Source organism: Lemur catta, chromosome 18 (assembly GCF_020740605.2).
Source record: "Lemur catta isolate mLemCat1 chromosome 18, mLemCat1.pri, whole genome shotgun sequence".
Lineage (NCBI taxonomy): Eukaryota > Metazoa > Chordata > Mammalia > Primates > Lemuridae > Lemur > Lemur catta.
In genome coordinates, this window is record NC_059145.1 from 41,699,128 (window position 1) to 41,719,006 (window position 19,879).

The 19,879-nt window shown below is 37.5% G+C and overlaps 2 long non-coding RNA genes across 3 annotated transcripts in view; one reads left to right on the plus strand and one right to left on the minus strand.

The window, feature by feature from the left end:
* Positions 1-19,879, minus strand: part of LOC123623542 — a 39,405-nt gene that overhangs the window by 7,563 nt on the left and 11,963 nt on the right. For both annotated transcript variants that reach the window (XR_006729890.1, XR_006729888.1), the window contains exon 2: positions 17,855-18,018. This is a non-coding gene — a long non-coding RNA (uncharacterized LOC123623542). The remainder of the gene's footprint in view (positions 1-17,854; positions 18,019-19,879) is intronic.
* Positions 9,156-17,863, plus strand: LOC123623545. Its single transcript, XR_006729891.1, has 3 exons — positions 9,156-9,189; positions 16,429-16,498; positions 17,392-17,863. It is a non-coding gene; the product is annotated as an uncharacterized LOC123623545 (long non-coding RNA).

Here is a 19,879-nt window from a genome sequence, read left to right on the forward strand (position 1 = left end):
TTTCACAAGCAAGAAATAGATGTTATTTCTTGAAATTATGCAATTCATATTAATCTTTGGTTATAATTTACAAAAATTTAAGAAGAGAAGCTTTTTTTGAGATATTTTTATAGTGTTCATAAAAATAATACAAACTGGTGAATTTGGATTGTAAGTACTCCTGGTAAAGCATGTGTCATTTTAATGGGATTTTTAGCTGTCAGAATCAAAGCAATAAATGCATGTAATGTTGGATATTCAATCTGCTCAATGGGATATGGATGGGATATTGTGACAAATCTTTTTTCTTTAGTATTTGTAAAAAATGAAAAGCTTATTAAGTTGTGTATTTCAAGGGTAAAAATACTTAACTCACAAGTATCCAGAGAGCAGCTAGATGGTTTGTGAAACTGTGGTCAAGGACCTGATTCCCAATGTGCTCTGAGCAGGTGCTACACACCTCAGAGCTGTGAGACAGTCCTCTTCGCAGGAGTGTGCAGCTGCACAATAGCGCCATCCAGTGAAGGGGTGAGAAAGGTAACTGGACAACTGTTTCAGGTAGGTGCATATATTATCTATTTTTGTTGAACAACTCACTCCCGGACACAGCAGCTTAAAACCACCAATATTAATTCTCTCACTCAGTCTCTGAGAGTCAGCCATGCGGGAGTGGCTTAGCTGGGTACTTCTGGCTCAGAATCTCTCCTGACATTACAGTCCAGCTGCCATCTGCAGCTGCAGTCAGTCATCTGAAGGCTTGACTCAGGCTGAAGGAACTGCCTCCAAAGTGGCTCATTCACATGACTGTTGGCTGGAAGGCCCAGTTCCTCACCAGGAGAGCTCTCCAGAGGGCTGCTTCCATATGCCCGTGACATGGGGGGTGGCTTTCCACAGAGGGCGGGCTCAGAGAGAGAGCAAACAGGAAGCCATATGCCTTCAATCACCTAACCTCCACACGCACACACCATCATTTCTGCTTTGTTCTTAGATGTTAGAAGCAAGTCACTAACTCCAGCCCACATTCAATTGGAGGGGAATTAAGGTCTATCTTTTGAAGGGAGTGTCAAAGAATTGGACATTTTAAATCATGGCAATGCCGCAAACCTGGAGAGCAGATGACTCAGCCAGCTTGCCCTCTCAGCCAGCCACAGGGCTCATATCCACACCCTTGCTAGCTGTTTATGGTGCATTCCTAGTGCTAATATTTAAGACATAGCTCCTCACAATGTCTTAAACATGCCACTCATCTAAAACAAGTCGAAGAATCAGTCTGTCATGAAAATACAGACAATTCTGCTTTCCCGGAAAGTAGAATCTGACCAACTAGTACAGTTTCAAATACGATTCTGTTTGAGTGGCAGCCCAATTCATTCACAGAACTTCTCTAGCATTATTTTGTCATATGGACACAACCAGCTGAACTCATCGGACTGTCCCTAGCCTAAGCAAGCCTAGTCCTGAGAATTGGGGTTGTAGTGTGTGTTGGAGTGGAAGTGGAGTGCCAAAGAAAGAGGACACAGAGGGGGCCTGAAAACAGGTCTCTGAACAGTCACTACAAAATGAAACACTTTATAGAGCTTTGCTTGAAGAACTCATATTTAAACATATCAGTCATTAGATGCATTTATATTGAACAGGTGTAAATTTCACAATCCCTCTCACTACTGGTTGTGTGCTTTGAGGGGCTAGGAAGAAATGGCTGAAAAGTATACTCCCAGCTTATACTGTGGAAAGAGTTTACTTGAAGCTGTACCACCCAACCAACTCCATTCTGTTGTTTCCAAACCAGCACAAGTCATGGTAAATAGAAGGCTTCTGGTCAATGTTGGATGAATTAAAAAACAACAACGAAATAGCCACTGGCTAAGGGGCAAAGCATCACCCCTGGCCAGTGGAAAACTTGCCATCTCTGCCTGGCACAGGTTCATTCCACCCACTCCCAACCCCCATCCCAATCAGCAGGTGCCCTCTCCTTTCAGGCCTCTGCACAGTTTATGTAAACTGGAACCCATCCCAGACACCAAAAAGACTCCTGAAGGTTCACTTCCAATATTCCCATTTTCGCACCGTGTAGCAGAAGGGTGGATTCACACACCCCCAAATAAAATGGTGAATTTTTACTAGCAGTATTCTACTACACGGAACTATTTTAAAACCCATTTTTCCATTGCTACAATACAGTGATAATTAATGTTCACAATAATGACCTTGAAGGTCTCTCAGACTCTGAGGAACCTAATGAATAATTAAGAGAATGAAATGGTTTTCAATTGGATTTCATGCTTAGTGCATTTTGAATTTTAACACTTTTGATAGATGGTTATGGTTGATTGTCTAATTCCCCAGTCATGCAAGTAAACAGAGGATTTACTGTGTTTCAACAGTACTGGCAAGGTAAATTATTTGGGAACATATTAAACCCAAATCGGAGGTGTGTTACACATCCTCAGCCAAGTCTAGCATAGTTGTGAGGGCTGCCACATGCATTGCAGGCATAGGGAAGTGTGGATAGCTGAAACCACTTGGAACCCATCCTTTTCCTTTTAGGTAGAAAAAAAATTTGTTGGAATTACGGACCATTATAAATAAAATTATATACCAAAATATTTCTTGTTATTGAGGAACTATTTGTTACTCTTGTTCATTTTAATATGTTTAAAGAATTTGACAAAGGATTGAGACCAAAAAATTATATGGATTGGCGGTTCCTTTCCTATTCCAGGTGCTACCTCATACTTTAGTGAAACCCTACTCTTGTCTCTCTTGCTGCTTCTATTATTGGCAGACATCACTCTACTTGGAGAAAATTCTAAATCACTGTGGAAGAAAAGTCCAATATTTACTCTTGGCAGTTGGAAAACTAAGATCCCAAAAGGTGATGTGACTAACCCAAAGCTACACAGCAAGTTAGTTGCAGAGCCCCAGCAAGAACCTGTTTCCCAATTCTCAAGCAAAGACCTTTGTGCAACATCTGCTGCCACATCAAAGCCAGTAACTGCTTATGAAAGCTCTCCAGCCAGAGAAACTGAAAAAAAGCATTACGAAATGGTATTTCAGTAAATGCATTTGATTAATAAGGTTGAAGTATCATATATGCTCTTGAGAATGTCTGAATTGAAAGGATTTAAGTAGCTTAAAGCAGAAAATTAGAGCACACAGTCACTATTTTTAGGATCTCCAAATCTCAGGAACAGGCAATTTGGTAATTTAGATCTTTTCATGAGTGTTATTCCAGGTTTTGTTTCATCTTCGGAATGGAAGCTATGTCATCAAGAAAGTGTGGACAGCTCAAGTTCATTCTTCAGGAGGTTAGGCCAGGTGCAGGAAAAGGGATTGCTTGGTGTAGTAATTAAATTCTTACCACCCCACCCTCCCACCCACATCCACACACACATTTGAAGATAAACTGCAGACTCATGACATTTCACTCCTAAATATTTCAACATGCATTTCCTAAGAATAAGGACATTCTCCGTATTGGTGAGGAATGATATTTAGATACCAAGATTAAGGGGCAAGGTGTGCTCATTAAGACTAGAGTATCATTGCTGCTAAACCTCCTCAGTGGACAGATCTAGGAAAGACAAACTTTTAAAAGCTGATTTTATGTGGATCTTCTTAATTCAAATTTAACCTTACAGTGTTTTAAGTTCTTTGATTTAATATTTGTTTTTGTATCTCTTTTCTCTGACACTGAAAGTCTTCGTTTGTAATAATATAACATTTATTTTCTCCTAATTCAGAATTATAATACTATATTAACAATAAATTACTGAGTGAAGTCCAAGATCTTTCTATTCATTTATCCTTAGATCATATCCCATTATGGGTATATAATTAGAATACTGAAATAATTCTGTTCTCTGTGTAGCTGTCATTGCCACATTTGAAATAAAGTTAGGCTCATTTGTCCTAATTTGTTTTCCATTTTAGGATTTTTGCTTTTTTAATTTTTTTGAATATGTAAAACATTTACGTGGCCCTAAAGTTAAAAACTATATGAAAAGGTAACCAAACTCACAGAAGTTTCACTTCCAACCCTCTCCCTTCACTTCATTCCCCCGACCTCCTACAGGTAATTATTTTTATTGCTTCTTTTTGCAAATATTAGCAAATACCTAAATACATTCTTAATCCTTTTTTTCCTTACACACAAAATACAGCATGCTCTATATACTGCTGTGGTCTAGCTGTTTAAATCTAAAAATATATTCTAGAGATTATTTCAGGTCACAGACATTCTCATTTGTCTTTTTATGACACCTGTCTCCAATTCATGTATGTACTGCAGTTTATTTATTGCCTCTCCTGCTGATGGAAATTTGGGTTGTTTCTAATCTTTTGCTACTACAAGCAATGTTGTGTTGCATAAACTTATGCAAATGTTATTATTTGTGGAGATGTATTGTCAAGGTATGTTCCTAGAAATGAGATTGCTGGGTCAACAGTTAATGCATGTGTAATTTTGTTAAATTTTGCTAAATCCTCTAGCATAGGGTTTGTCTCATTTTGCACTTATACTCTTAACAGAGTATGTTATCAAATGTTTGGATCCAGGAGAATGCTAATTTGCATTTCTCTTATCATAAGGGAAATTCAGCATCATTCCATATGGGGTGAATTGCATTTCTTTTTCTCTCTGTTTTCACAGTTCTCTCTATTCATGACTCTTGTCTATATTTCTGTCCCATTTTTGGACTTCTCTGTTGTTAAGAGTTTTTTGTGTACTTGTTCTCATCCTTGAGATAACTTGCAAATGTTCTCTCCTAGTTTGTCATTTGTCTTTTGATTTTGCTTCTGGTGTTTTATTTTTTAGGTAGTAAAGTTTATCAGTCTTTCCCCATTTTTATTGCTGAATTTAGAAAGATTTTCCTCACTCTCAGTTTATAAATTAATTCACCTGTGCAATACTTCTTGGTTTCATGTTTTACATTTGGATCTCTGGTCCATTTGGAGTGTATTTCAGTGTAAGGTTTAGGATCACTTCATGATTTCCAGATGGACTTCTATTTGTCCCAACACCATTTACTAAAAAGCCTATCTTTTTCTCAGACAGGAATAACTTGATTTATTTTTAGACTTTAACCTGATCCAATGCAGCACATAGAGACCAAGGAATAAACACCTGGGGAGAAATGAGATCAAGAACAGGCAAGATTGTTCTCCTGTGCAGTAGAGCTGCTCCCTCCCTCCCTCTGTGGAACAGAACGGAACGATGCAAAGATGCAAACGTGTGTATGTGCTGTTCTCAATTGGCCTCTCTGGATCCAAGCTCTGCCCTGTTCTGGCCTGCTCCGCACCAGGAGGCTGACCTCTGACCTCTGTGGATGGCGTCATTCAGTAAGCTTGCCCCTGGCTTCTGGTTGGGTTCATCCTGGGGGGCTGAAGATTGGAGCATTTGAGAAGAGAAGCTGGGCATTTGGCAGGGACTGCAGTGTGCTCTCCACAGGCACCTCTTGAATGGGTCAACCACCCTCCCGCTGTAGCTGTTGCTGGGTTCTGATAGGCCCTTCCTCCCCTTTGCCCTTTCAGGCCTGGGTAGCAACAACTTCCATTGGTGCTGGCCTTCTGGGTGTTTCACTGCCCTGGGTTACTTCCTCAACCTGCCAATACCTCTGTAAAGAGGCCCTCCTAAGCCCTTTTCAGGAATGCCCTCTTGCCCTTTGAGTGCACAGACTTGTGTCCTGCCATAGCCTGACTGAGACCAAGGGTATCACAAATACATACCAATCTATCTGTAAAAAAGGTAGGCAGTATGGCTATACCCCACCATCCCCAAATTAGAAAATTTACAAAGCCAAAAAAAAGTCAATAAGGCCACATCTCATTTAGAAATCCGGAGTGATTAATCTTGATTATTCATCTTGATTATCCTCCTTATTAACTATGCAAGGTTCTGGTCTAATTTGTGGTTGGTTTCAGAAATCAAGCCCATCCTCAAAGATTTAAGGTTGAACTCATCCTAGGACATTAAAGAGAATATTCTCTGCCTCTGAAGATAATTCCACTACAAGTATTTCTAAAATATTTTGAGCTGGTATTCTCTCGGGAGTGATTGCTTTAAAGTCAGACATGTGCAATGTGCAGACTCTGATATGCTTGCTTAAAAAAAAAATCCATTCCCATTACTTATACTGAAGCCTCTAGTGCGTCATCCTGAGTGTGTTTGTTTACTCTGATACTTCTGTAGTTCACTTAGCAAAGTGATTTAAGTGTCTCTGCCTGTTTTAAGTTACTTAGTATAACAATGGGAAACTTTGGCAGGAAGTTAATTATTTTTTCACTGAGTCATGTTCAAAGTTATAACTTAGCTTTGTTTTAATGAATATTGACCTCTGGAATAAATTTTAACTGTTTCACTATGATAGAGTGTGAAAACAAAAGGTTCCTGGCATTCTAATTCCCATGCTTCTAAGAGGGGACTCTTCCTAGTCCCCTATTTTAAGCAGAGGTGCTGGGGAGGCTGGGGGAGCGGACAGCGAGGCCACACTCCTGCCTGGTACCTGTCCTCCTCCTTATGTACTCTCATCTTACAGCAAGTGTGGCTTAGCTTCTGAATTTGTCTTTAAGTTAAAGGATTCAGATAACAATGTTATGGTGGAAGGGGCCTTAAAAGACATCTAATCCAACCTCCATATTTTACAGGGAGGAAATTGTGGTCCCAAAAGAATGTTGTTCACAGAGCCATGGCCTGCTGAGTCAGTGGTCTTCTCCTCCTTTACATGGACCAATATGAGCATTTGCTTCCAGTTTGGTTCTGAAGGGAAAAATATGTGCTGGTCACACAAACTGTTCCTTTCAAACATTGCAGTCACTCCTGGGGATGGGGTACAACATCTGGAAGGTAGAGACTAATTTCTTGTGAAGAGTGAGAAAGAGGGAAAGCACCCTCCCTTCCTAAAGGAGAATATTCTCTTCCACCCTCCAACAGTTAATGTCTGGAATTCTGCCATTAGAGCATCACTCCTTTGACTTATGGGTCCAGTTCAGGAGATTGGATGAATTAGTCAGGGTTCTCCAAAGATCCAGAATCAATAGGATGGAGGGACAGATAGATAGATAAGAGGGGATTTATTGTGGGAGTTGATTTACATGATTATGGAGGCTGAGAAGTCTCGTGATCTGCTGATCTGCCATCTGCAAGTAGAGAACTAGGAAAGCTGGTGGTATGTAATGGCAGGGGTTGGGGCGATGCACTAGGGTATGTCCCAGAGTCTGAAGGTTTGAGAACCTGGAACTCTCATGTCCGAGGGCAGAGGAAGATGGCTGTCTCAGCTCCAAAAGAAATAGTGAATTTGAGATAGGGAACTGGCAGGCCCAGTTCAATAATGAGTCATAAATTCCAAACCAAGGTGTGATAAAACAGAGAGACTGTGGCGGAGAAACTGGCCAAAACCAGCTAGAACCCAGATGGCCATGAAAAACACAACCTCAGGTAACCCTCACGGTGCATTATACCCTCCTTATAATGTGTTAGCAAATTAAAAGAAATTCCCACCAAGGCTATGACAGTTTAAAAATGCCATGGCAACTCCTGGAAGTTACCCAATATGGTTTAAAGAAGGGAGGAACCCTCGCATCTGGGAACTCGCCACCCCTTTACCCAAAATCTTATGAATAATCCTCCCTCTGCTTAACATAAAATTAAATAGAATATATAAAATAAGACCCTGGAAACTCATAAGGAGCTACTCTCTGTTGCTGTAAGAGAGAGCTGCTGCCCTGCCTGTGGGGCAGCCTCCTTTTTCTCTTTTCTTACTTTAATACACTTGCTTTTACTTTACTCTGTCAGCTCACTCTTGAATTTCTTCCTGCATGAAGCCAAGAACCCACCTGGCCTTCAGGCCAGACCCTAGTTTTGGGGTCTGCTTTCTTACATCAAATTCACCCTTCCTTCACTGTTTTGTTATATCTGGGGCCTCTCAATGGATTGGATGATGCCTGCCCACATTGGTGAGAGCAGATTTTCTCTACTCTGTCTACTGATTCAAATGTTAATCTCTTCTGGAAACATCCTCACAGACACACACAGAAATAATGTTTAACCAGCTATCTAGATATCACTTAACTCAATGAAGCTGACACATAAAATTAACCATCCCATTGGACTACTCAGTATTCAAAGTGTTCAAATCTCTCTGCTGTCTGATTTCAACTACTTTACAGCCATATCCCCTTGGGCTCTGGAATAAGACAGATGACAGAGTTTAGGATTCTGATGCAATCACTTACCAGCAGTGTGACGTAGATAGACTGAACTTTTCTGGGTCTTGGTTATTTAATTTGTAAATTGGGATAATAATAGCTCAGAATTCATAGGTTTATGTAGGGATTAAACAAGTTTAATATGAACAGTGATTAGCATAGCTCATAGGCTATGCTCATAGCTCACTAAACTACTACTGTTACCATGAAGGGCCCTCACGCCTCTCTCTACTTTGGCTGTTGTGCCCCTCATTCCATCCTTCCATCTCCCCTCCCTGAGGAACCAGCCATATCTACTTTTCAGAGCCAGGCTGAAAGAAACTGTTACCTATGCAAGTCTCCAGGATCTTGCCCTTCTCTAGGCTCCTACTAAATATAGTTTTATACTGTATTTACATAAATGTAAATTTTAGCCTAAAAAACATTAAATAATATATGCTTATTGTAACTGCTCTTGTTTATCCCCACAAGATTCCCTGTAAGTTAAGGGGCAGGAGCCATAGCTACCTAGGGTTGAGGGAAACACCATGCTGAAGCTCATGGCTCCTTACACACTTGCTGAATGGATTGTGTGAATCCACTGAGCATTTACATAGAGGGAGAATTACCTAACCCTCACTCAGGTACCTAACGCAGAACAGCTCTAGGTGGCAGTAAAGAGGGAGGTGAAAGAGAAGGAGATGACAGTGCACTCAAGATTTGAGCAAAATAGGCACTAGAAAGAATAACTAATGCCCCCAAATCACACAGCTGGTAGGTGACAGAGGTGGGATGTCTGAACTTCAGGCTCTTTGGTCCTAGAGCCCACAGCCTTAGCTATTGTGCTAATTAGGAGTCAGTTGCTCTAGCCATTTCTTCTGTTTGTTTGGTTGGTTTTGGTTTTTCATTTGTTTCTTTCAGGTTCTCGCTCTGTTGCCCAGGCTGGAGTGCAGTGCTGTGATCTTAGCTGACTGCAACCTTGAACTCCCAGGCTCAAGGGATCCTCCCGCCTCATCCTCCCAAGAGGTTAGGACTACAGGCACATGGCACATGCCTGGCTGATATTTTATTTTATTTTATTAGAGATGGGGTCTTTCTATGTTGTCCAGGCTGATCTCACACTCCTGGACTCAAGTGATCCTCCTGACTTAGCCTCCCAAAGTGCTGGGATTACAGGTGTGAGCCACCATTCCCCGCCCATTTCTTTATTCTACATACATTTATTTAGTGCCTACTCTGTGTCAAGTGGATTAGGAAATAATATTTATTGATTGCTTTTCGCTATACACCAGGCCTTTCCTCTCTTACATGAGGTAATTTATTTAATCCTCACAGTAAGTAATCTGTGAGGTAAACAACATTATCTCCATTATATGGAAGAGGAAAGTTAAATGCAAGGCAGTTATTTACATAATATCACTGGCTACTGGAGCCAAGACATGAACCCACATGGCCCCTGCCTCAGTGGGGCCACCTTCCCTCTGCCTCATGGCAGATGATGAAGTTTCCCACCTCCAGATGTTTGTCTTCCCTAGGTTTAAGCTAGTATGACCTGCCTCCAGGGTAGAGATTCAGGCTGAAAAGTATCAAGAGTGTACAATCTGTTCCAACTCAGGAATGCTGGAGTAAAAATCTCTGAAAATCTGTTCCCCGATAAAAACAATGAAACACTGGCAAAAACTGTCAAAATCACTTCTTTAAACACTGGCTATTAACTAAAGGCTTGCAGCAACCTAAAAAGTGTTAATTGTAGAAAAACAGCTGAATCATGGTAAGAATAAGTGAGATTTGTGGCATTTTAACCTGCCCTAATCCCATTCCCCTTTCCCTAGATCCATGGTAGTCTTGAAAACCAACAGCCTTTCATCTACAGCAGGCATGAAAAACAACAGCCTAGCAGCCACTAGGGAGTGGTATTGGAGCTTCCCCCAAACCCCATCCCCAGCAGATTGTTATTATCTGACCTGTCTAGCAGCTCACTGGAAAGTTCCTTCTCAGGATTTGTCTTTATAGCTGTTGTCACTCTGTGCAAATAGCCATACCCAACGGCATTTGTCAAACACAATCAGTGATAATTGTTTAATATCAAAACTACCTAAATTGTTAGCTCATTCTGGGCTAACAAGAGGCTGACCAAAAGTCTTAAAAGGAAAAACTGGAGAATGAGATGCCCATTGGGTGCTTTGTAAAGCTCCTACATATTCATAGGAATCCAGAATCCCACAGCATGCACAGAGCAGTGTGCATCTGATTGAGCTTGAGGCTCTGTGTAAGTAGGAGGTGAAGACTAAGACTCACATGCAAACTATTTGGCCCAACACAGACACAAAGCCCCTCAGGGAAGACTGGGAGACATATTGGATCCAGGAATATAAGGAAATCACTGTCCAGTTATATTATTAGCTTACCACTAAGCTAACCAAACAGGTACTTCAATGGACACACATGACAAAGAATACAGACTTTACAAAATTAGGTTTAAAAATCAAGAAACAAACAGCCACTGCAGCAGCAGCAAGAGCTGCAACAAAAATAACAACTGTGAACAGCAAGAACTACAGCAAACCCTGGGGAGGAAGGGAAGAATCTGCTTTTCAGAGTTGCCACATTATACTATTTATAATGTCTATTAATAATTTTCAACAAAAAATTATTAGTAATCCAAAAGGAAGGACCAAGAAAGTACAGTCTATACACAGAATTTTTTTTTAAAAGCAGTCAGTAGAAACTGTGCCTGAGGAAGCCCAGATATTGGCCTTACTAGACAAAGACTTTAAATCAACTATTAAAAATATGTTCACAGAAGTAAAGAAAACCATGTCTAAAGAAGGAAATTATGAGAAAGATGTCTCACCAAATAGATATTACAATAAAGAAACAAATGATAAATGAAAATCAAATAGAAATTCTGGAATTGAACATCACAATAACTGAAATGAAAAAAAAATTACTACATAAACTCACCAATATTTGAACTAGCCAAGAAGAATTAGCCAACTTAATGACAGGTCAATTGAGATTATTTAGTTTGAGGAACAGAATGAAAAAAAAATGAGTAAAAATGAACAGAGTATCAAAGACCTGTGGGACAACATTACTCATACTAAAATACACACAATAGGAGTCTCAGAATGAGAGGAGAGAGGGAGAAAAGGGAAGAAAGACTATTTTTAAAAATACGGCCAAAATCTTTCCAAATTTGATGAAAAACATTAATGTGCATATCCAAGAAGCTCAACAAACTCCAATACAACAAACTCGAAGAGAGCCACATTTACACACATCAGACTTAAACTGTCAAAAGTCAAAGCAAGAATCTTGAAAACAAGAGAGAAGCAACTCATGATGTACAAGGGATCCTTAATAAGATTAACAGCTGATTTCACATCAGAAATCACGGAAGCCAAAAAGCAATGTGATGACATATTCAAAGTGCTGAAAGAAAAGGACTATCAAGCAAGAATTCTACATCCATTCAAACTATCCTATAAAAATGAAGAAATCAAGAGTTTCTCAGCTAAACAAAAACTTAGAGAATTAATCACAAGCAGACCTGCCTTACAAGAAACACCAAGGGGAGTCCTGAGGTTGAAATGAAAGGCACTGGACAGGAACTTGAATCCACATGAAGAAATAAAAAACACTGGTAAAGGTAAATACATATGTAAACATAAAAGTTAGTAAAAGTATATTTTAGTATTTTCTTCTATCTGATTTAAAAGACAACTGCTAAAGCAATAATTATAAAACTGTGTTGATGGGCTTATAATGTATGAAGATGTAATTTATCTGACAATAGTACAAAAAAGGAGGAAATGGAGCTATGTCAAAGCAAAGTTTTGATATATTATTGAAATAAAGCTGGCATTAATCCAAATTAGATAGTTTTAGGTTAAGATGTTAATTGTAATTCTCAGGGAATCACTAAGAAAAATAACCCTAAAATATAATAAAAGAAACAACAATGGAATTGAAATGATACACTAGAAAGTATCTGTTTAACACCAAAAAGGCAGTAATAGAGGAATAGAGGAACAAAAAATATATAAAATATGCAGAAAACAAATAGCAAAATGACAGATGCAAATATTACCTTATTAATAACTGCATCAAATACAAATGGAGTACATATCCCAATCAAAAGTTACCAATTGGCAAAATGGATAAAAAAACACGATCCAACTAGATTCAAAGACACAAATAGGTGGAAAGTAAAAGGGTGGGAAAATACATACCATGCAAACACTACCCAAAAAGGCTGAAATGGTTATACTACTATCAGATAAAATAGATTTTAAGCCCAAAATTGTTACTAATAAAAAAGGAGTTCATTTTATAATGACAAAAGGTTTAATCCCTCAGGAGGGTGTAACAATTATAAACATATATGTAGGTAACAACAGAGCCACTATATGCATAATTGAAGGAAGAAATAGAAAATTCAACAACAGTTGGAAACTTCAATACCCCACTTTCAATAATGGATAGGATAATTTGATAGAAGATCAACAAGGAAATAGAAGCCTTGAACAGCACTGTAAACCAAAGAAATCTAATGAACATCTAATGAACATTCCAACCAACAACAGCAAAATATACTTTCTTCTTTGTTGAAGTGCAATTGGAACATTCTCTAGGATTTACCAAATATCAGGTCATAAAGCAAGACTGAATACATTTAAAAGAATTTAAAACATACAAATAATGTTTTCTGACAAAAATGGAATGAAATTAGTAATAATAGCAGAAAATTTGATAAATTCTCAAATATGTGGAAATTAAGCAACATATTCATAAATGAACCATGAGTAAAGAAAAAATCATAAGGGAAATTAAAAAATAACCTGATATGAATGAAAACACAAACATGAGACAGCAAAACTTATGGTATGAAGCTAATAATGCTTACACTGAAATTTATAACTGTAAATATCTATATTAAAAAAAGAAAGATCTCATATAAATAATCTGACTTTCCACCTTATGAAATTAAAAAAAGAAGAGCAAACTAAACCAAAAGCAAACAGAAGCAAGGAAATAATAAATATCAGAGTGGAAATAAATGAACTAGAGAATAGAAAAACAATAGAGACTATTTTAAAAACAAAAGTTGGTTCTTTGAAAATATCAACAAAATTGACCAACAGGGAAAAAAAGACTCAATTAATTAATTAATATCAGGAATGAAAAAGGGGCATCACTGCTGACATTTCAGAAATGAAAAAGAGAATAAGGGAATAATATGAATAATTGTATGACAACAAATTCGATAACCTAGATGAAATGGACAAAACTACTAGAAGGACAAAAACTAACTCAAGAAGGTATTAAAAACTGGATTAGATTTATAACATGTAAGATTATATTGGTAATTTTAAAAACATCCCAGAAAGAAAAGCCCACGTCCAGATGGCTTCACTGGTGAATTCCATCAAACTTTTAGAGAAGAATTAGCACTAATCCTTTACAAACTCTTCCTCCACAAAAAATGCTATACCTGTTTTGAAAATGTTTTTGCTAGTCTTCAAAATGTTCAACAGAGTTACTATATGACCCAGAAATTCCACTCCTAGGTATATACCCAAGAGAATCAAAAGCATATATCTACACAAAAATTATACATAAATGTTTATAGTAGCATTGCTCATAATAGCCAAAATACAGAAACAACCCAAGTGTCTACTAATTAACTGATGAATGGATAAAAAAGGGGTACAAAAGAACATTATGCAGCTATGAAAAGTAATCAAGTACTGATACATAATACAACATAGATAAATGCTATGTGAAATAAACCAGACACAAAAAGTCGTACATTATATGATTCCATTTATACGAAATGTCCAGAATAGGAGAATACCCTGTCAAGGTCCCTGACCTATATAGATACATATCATACTTTGACTGACACACATACACCCACATGAAGATAGAGAATGTCACAAGAGTAATGGAGTTGAAAGGTGAGAGGATGTAGAATTCACCAAGTATGATAGAACAGCGGTCCCCAACCTTTTTGGCACCAGGGACCGGTTTCATGGAAGACAATTTTTCCTCTGCTCAGGCGGTGATGCAAGCAATGGGGAGTGGCTGTAAATACAGACAAAGCTTCACTGGTGCACCTCTTGCTATGCAGCCCAGTTCCTATGTTTCATGGAAGATAATTTTTGCACAGACGGGGGTGGAGGGGGGGTTAGAGGGGTTGAGGGGATGGGGCGGTGGGGAGTCAGGGGATGTAGGAGGAGCTCAGGCAGTCAGGCGGCCCGGTTCCTAACAGGCCACTCTAGGGGTTGGGACTGTAGTAATAGAACCTGGGTAGGAGGTAGGGAGGTGATAGAAATATCTTTGGTAGGTAAAAGGATTTATGGGTGTAAGATAAGAAAAATAACAGGAAGTTAAAAGGAAAATTCTCTGAAAATTGAGGAAAACCATGGAGTTACTGAGCAAATTCATCAAGGATATGAAGTCTAGTGTCCTTTTTTGGTGGTTAGAAAAAGAAGCAACAGGAAATTAAACTTTAAAAAACAACATTCAGTACCTTGATTTTGTTTTTTAAATCATAAAGAAACACAGAAAAAAATGCAGAAGTTATTTTGCAGAAGTTAAAAAAACAACTTCAATAAAAAGCAAAACTGTTACAAAGGATTTCTGGGTATGGATTAGAGCATGGCTTAGGGAAAGGTACACATATAAGAATTAAAGTACTAAATCATTATTTTCCAGGTTTTAGGCTGTTTTGAGCATTTCCCCATATCCCTAAACAATTATCTTAAGCCAGCTGCTGTGTTCTGTTTGTGTTAATTCAGCTTTTTAAATTTCCTGTCTGATAAGTTGTATATTGTATTGACATTAATGTAATAAATGGGCAATCTGCTATCTCTAAAAGAAGTCAACGGCTCAAACACACTTGTGGAAGTTATATTTACGTTAACAAACACCTATGTTAATTTCCTTTAACAAGGAGCACAATAGCATCCTCCTTAAGGCAGTACATTTTGATAAGATGAATAATAATGTGCTCATCACATCATTTATTTCTTGTCCCTCTGATGTGCCAGCAAGCACATGTTCCTTTCATTTAATATACCGTTACTCGTATAAAAACAGTTTTCCACTAAATGTATTTTGGGGAGAGCAGTAAAATTCGGTGAAATAGATGAGAAACTTCAGTGAAGTTTAGGATAAAAACACTATTCATAATACCTTTCAAAAGATTTTATTCAGTTCTAGCCAATCCAAGTCTAAAAATAATAAATATTGACTGTGTATCCTATACTGTCCTCATTTTTTACAGATCTTTTAACCTTGTGTAAAAGAAAAACCTATACAAAATGATTAAAAGAACACAATATAAAAGGATAAATAAACTTATGCCATAAAAATATGCCATAAAACTACCAAATTCCTCCTCTAAGAAGAGCCGCTGTGTTTAATTGTGCAGTGCAAGTGCAGTCTATATCGCACTGAGAGATGCTGTTCATGTGCTACATGTGAAAGAGCTGCAATTTGTTACAATATTTTTTTTGGAGGAGGGAAGTAAGGTATCCTAAGAAAAGAAGGGTTATTTTTTTCTTCTAGCTAGTGCAGAGATGCCAAAAGGGTTAATAGCAGCCTTGGCAAAGTCATTTGGGTGTGGGCGAAATGGTGAATTCCTTTAGAGCAGAGTTTTTCTCTTATTCAGCCTTGTGCAAACAGGCTTACTGAAGTCTTAACTCATTGATTTGTAAAATGAAAAACATTTAAAAATTTTACAATTATGCCTTCAGCCATTCTATGTTGAATCTTCCCTGCCTGACCCTTAACATTGGGGGCACATTCTACCTTGCACCCAGTGCACTTTAGTGATTAATACTTAGTACAACAAAGTTCAAAATTTAATGTCATATCTGATTCAGATCAATTCTTCTGTCCCACAAGACAGCCTAGAGCTAGTTATTGCAAGGTCATTTCCCATCCTTCTTCTGGTTCTACCCCTCTGAGGTTGACAGGGAGCCAGGAATAATAAGGAAGGTGGCATTTCTTACAAAACAGGTTTCCTTTTTAAGGAAGATCTAAATTAATGGAAAGATGTCCCATATTCTTGAGTTGGAAGAGTTAATATTGTCAAGATGGCTAGAAAGAGTCAATATGAATTTGGGATATCTTTCCATTAACTTAAATCTTCTTTAAAAGAAACTTAGCAATAGAATACCATCTGGCCATTAAAATTGTTTGGAGGGATATTAGAGTGCCTACTCAGCATCTGTTCTTTTTCTTCATTCCTAGAATCCCATAAAGTCCCCATACTGAGGAGAAGCTAACCCCCTACTCCCTCAGACAGAGGTTGCCTAAATGTGTAAGTGGTTCATGAATAAGTATGACACTTAATACAGGTCAATGAGATGCAAAGAACAGTTTGCTGGGGCTTTTGTGCAGCTTCTGGAAGCATCAGCTCCTTTCCCTGGCTTTTGTCACACCTGGATACGAGGCCCAGACTTTCACATCCTTCTCCAACGTGTCTGTAGATGAAGCTGACTCCAGGGAAGGGAAGAGGAGAGAGGATTACAAGGAAATGGAGCCAGAGACACTGTATTTAGTCAGCCCTAAAAGCCGCTCTTCTCCTGGACTTAAAAATCACGTCTCCCTGCTATTTCCTAGCGCCAGTTCAAGTCCTCCCAAGCAAAGTGGCAGAGGCAATGGCCAAGCACATGCCTATCACTAACCTTCTGCAACCCCACTGCTCGCTTAGAATCTTTTACCCTGCACCCTTCCTGAGCCAGAGGTGGGCCACCCGGAGGCTCAAATCATTATTTATGAGTAAAGCTGGGTAATGCTCTCATTATGTGTAACATGGGGAACTGATAGTTGTATGAATGTTTAGTTTTACATTTCCCAATTAGGGGATGTTTCATTATGCAACTATAAGGTTTTAGCATGTGCTTTTAGTGTTATATATTTGTTTTTGTTTGTTGTCAATATATTTTTGTTCTAATAACTTCAAAGAAGCAATAGTATGCACAGATGACAAAAATTGTATTAATGTAATTTTAAGTCATTTACAAGTTAAGGAATATTTACATTTAAAATAATACTATATTTCTATCATATCTTCAAGGATTTTAATTCAGACCCTGATTTGTATGCTATTCAAAGTGCAAATATTGGTTTTGGAATTAAACCTGTATTTCATGCACTAACGAATAATTCAAAAGGAAGTATTTAATGTCCCTTTGTTTTCTTTCTCTCAAGAGAAAACAAGGCTTCCACTTGAATACAGGCTAAATTGCAGTGATGATTCAAACAACTGGAAAAGAAGAGACTAAGAATTGTAGTTACATGGATATGAAACATCTCATTCTGGATTTAGGGAATTGAATTGTTACTAAACCTGATAGTCACTTTTCTGTAAGTTGTTAAAATAGTTAAAAATTCATGTAAGAGACCTACTTATATCTTGTTTTGGAATTCAGCCAGTATTCTATATATTTTATTTAGAGTAATAATTGCTTTCTTTTCATTTATTTTCAACCAAATAAAGATAATTACAATTACACTGACAAGATATTCACAATGAGAAAGAAGAGAGGCTATATCTATATACCTCTCCATCTATCAACATCTATATTCTCAGTCCATTCTCAGTCTATTCCTGATGCTATAACAAAATGCCTTAGATTAGGTAAGTTATAAATAATAGAAATTTATTTCTCACCGTTCTGGAGGCCGGGAAGTCCAGGATCAAGCACAGCAGATTGGGTGTCTGGTGAGGGCTTGCTCTCTACTTGCCAGAGGGCCTTCTTGCTGCATTCTCACATGGAGGAAGGGCCACATGCTGTGGCTCACATGGCAGAAGGGTAAATCATCACATTGTATACCCTGAATATACACAATACTTATTTTAGTATACTTTTGATTAGTGTTAGCATGGTATAGCTGTCTTTATCCATTTACTTTTAATGTATATGTGTAATTATGTTTAAAGCAAATTTCTTATAGACAACATATTCATGTCTTGTTTTTTGATCCACTCTGACAATCTATATCTTTTAATTGGTATATTTAGACCACTGATGTTTAACTTGATTATTGATACAGTTGGATTAATAGCTACCATAATTGTTACTGTTTTCTATTTGTGGTCTTGTTCTCTGTCCCTATTTTTATCTTCTACACTTTTTCTGCCTTTTGTGGTTTTAACTGAGCATTTTATATGATTACATTTTCTCTCCTTTCTTACCATAACAATTATACTTTTTAAAACTTTTTTTATTTGTTGCCCTAGAGTTTGTATTAATAGTATACATTTACAAATAATCCAAGTCTACTTTTGAATAACATCATACTGCTTCATAGGTAATGCAAGTACCTTATAATAACAAAATATTCCTAATTCCTCCCTACCATCTCTTGTACATTGTTTTCATTCATTTCACTTATAGATAATTAAATAGTCAGCCCTTTGTATCTGTGGGCTCTATATTCATAAATTCAACCAACTATGGATCAAAAATATTTTTTAAGAACAATAAAAAAAACCCAATACATTTAACAACTTTTTACATAGCATTTACATTGTATTAGGTAATATAAGTAATCTGGAGATGATTTAAAGTATGTGGGAGGGTGTGTGTGGTTATATGCAAATACTATGTCATTTTATATAAGGGACTTGAGCATATGTAAATTCTGATACCTGTGGGAGTCTCTGAATCAATTCTCCACAGATACTGAGGGACAACTGTACATTGTTGCTGTTATTATTTTGAACTGTTATGTTAGATTAATTAAGAATAAGAAAAATAAAAAAGTTTTTAGTTAGCCTTAATTTATTCCTTCTCCAGTACTCTTCCTTTCTTTAGGTAGATCCAAGTTTCTGACCTACAATATTATCCTTCCCTCTGAAGAACTGATACTTTTTGCAAGACAGGTCTACTGGCAACAAATTCCCTCCATTTTTGTTTGCAAGTCTTTACTGCTCTTTCACTTTTGAAGGATAATTTTTGCAGGGTATAGAATTCTAGATTGGTGTTTTTCTTTCTCTCAACACTTTAAGTACTTACTTCACTCTCTCCTTGCTTGCATGGTTTCTGAGAAGTCCATATAATTCTTATCTTTGTTGTTCTATAAGTCAAGTATTCCCTCCCCTACCCTGGGCTTCTTTTCAAGATTTTTTTCTTTATCTTTGATTTTCTATAGTTTGAAAATGATATGCCTAGGCGTAGGGGTTTTGGGGGCATTTATACTTTCTTATGTTCTTTGAGCTTTCTGAAACTGTGGTTTGGTGTATTACATTAGTTTGGGAAACTTCTCAGTCATTATTACTTCAAATATTTCTTCTGTTCCTTTCTCTCTTTATTCTTCTGGTATTCCTTTTGTAGTTGTCCCTCAGTTCTTGGATATTCTGTTCATTCTTTTTCAGTCTTTTTTTTTTCTCTTTGCTTTTCAGTTTTGGAGGTTTCTGTTATCATATTCTCAAGCTCCGAGATTCTTTCCTCAGCCATGTCCAGCCTACTAGTGAGCCCATTAAATGTATTTTTCATTTCTGTTACAGTGTTTCTGATCTCTATCATTTCTTTTTGATTCTTTCTTAGAATTTCCATCTGTCTCCTTGCATTACCCATCAAGTCTTGCATGTTATCTACTTTTTCCATTACAGTCCTTAGCATAGTAATCATAATTTTTTAAAAAATTGCTGATCTCATAATTCCAACATTCTTGCCATATCTGACTTTGCTTC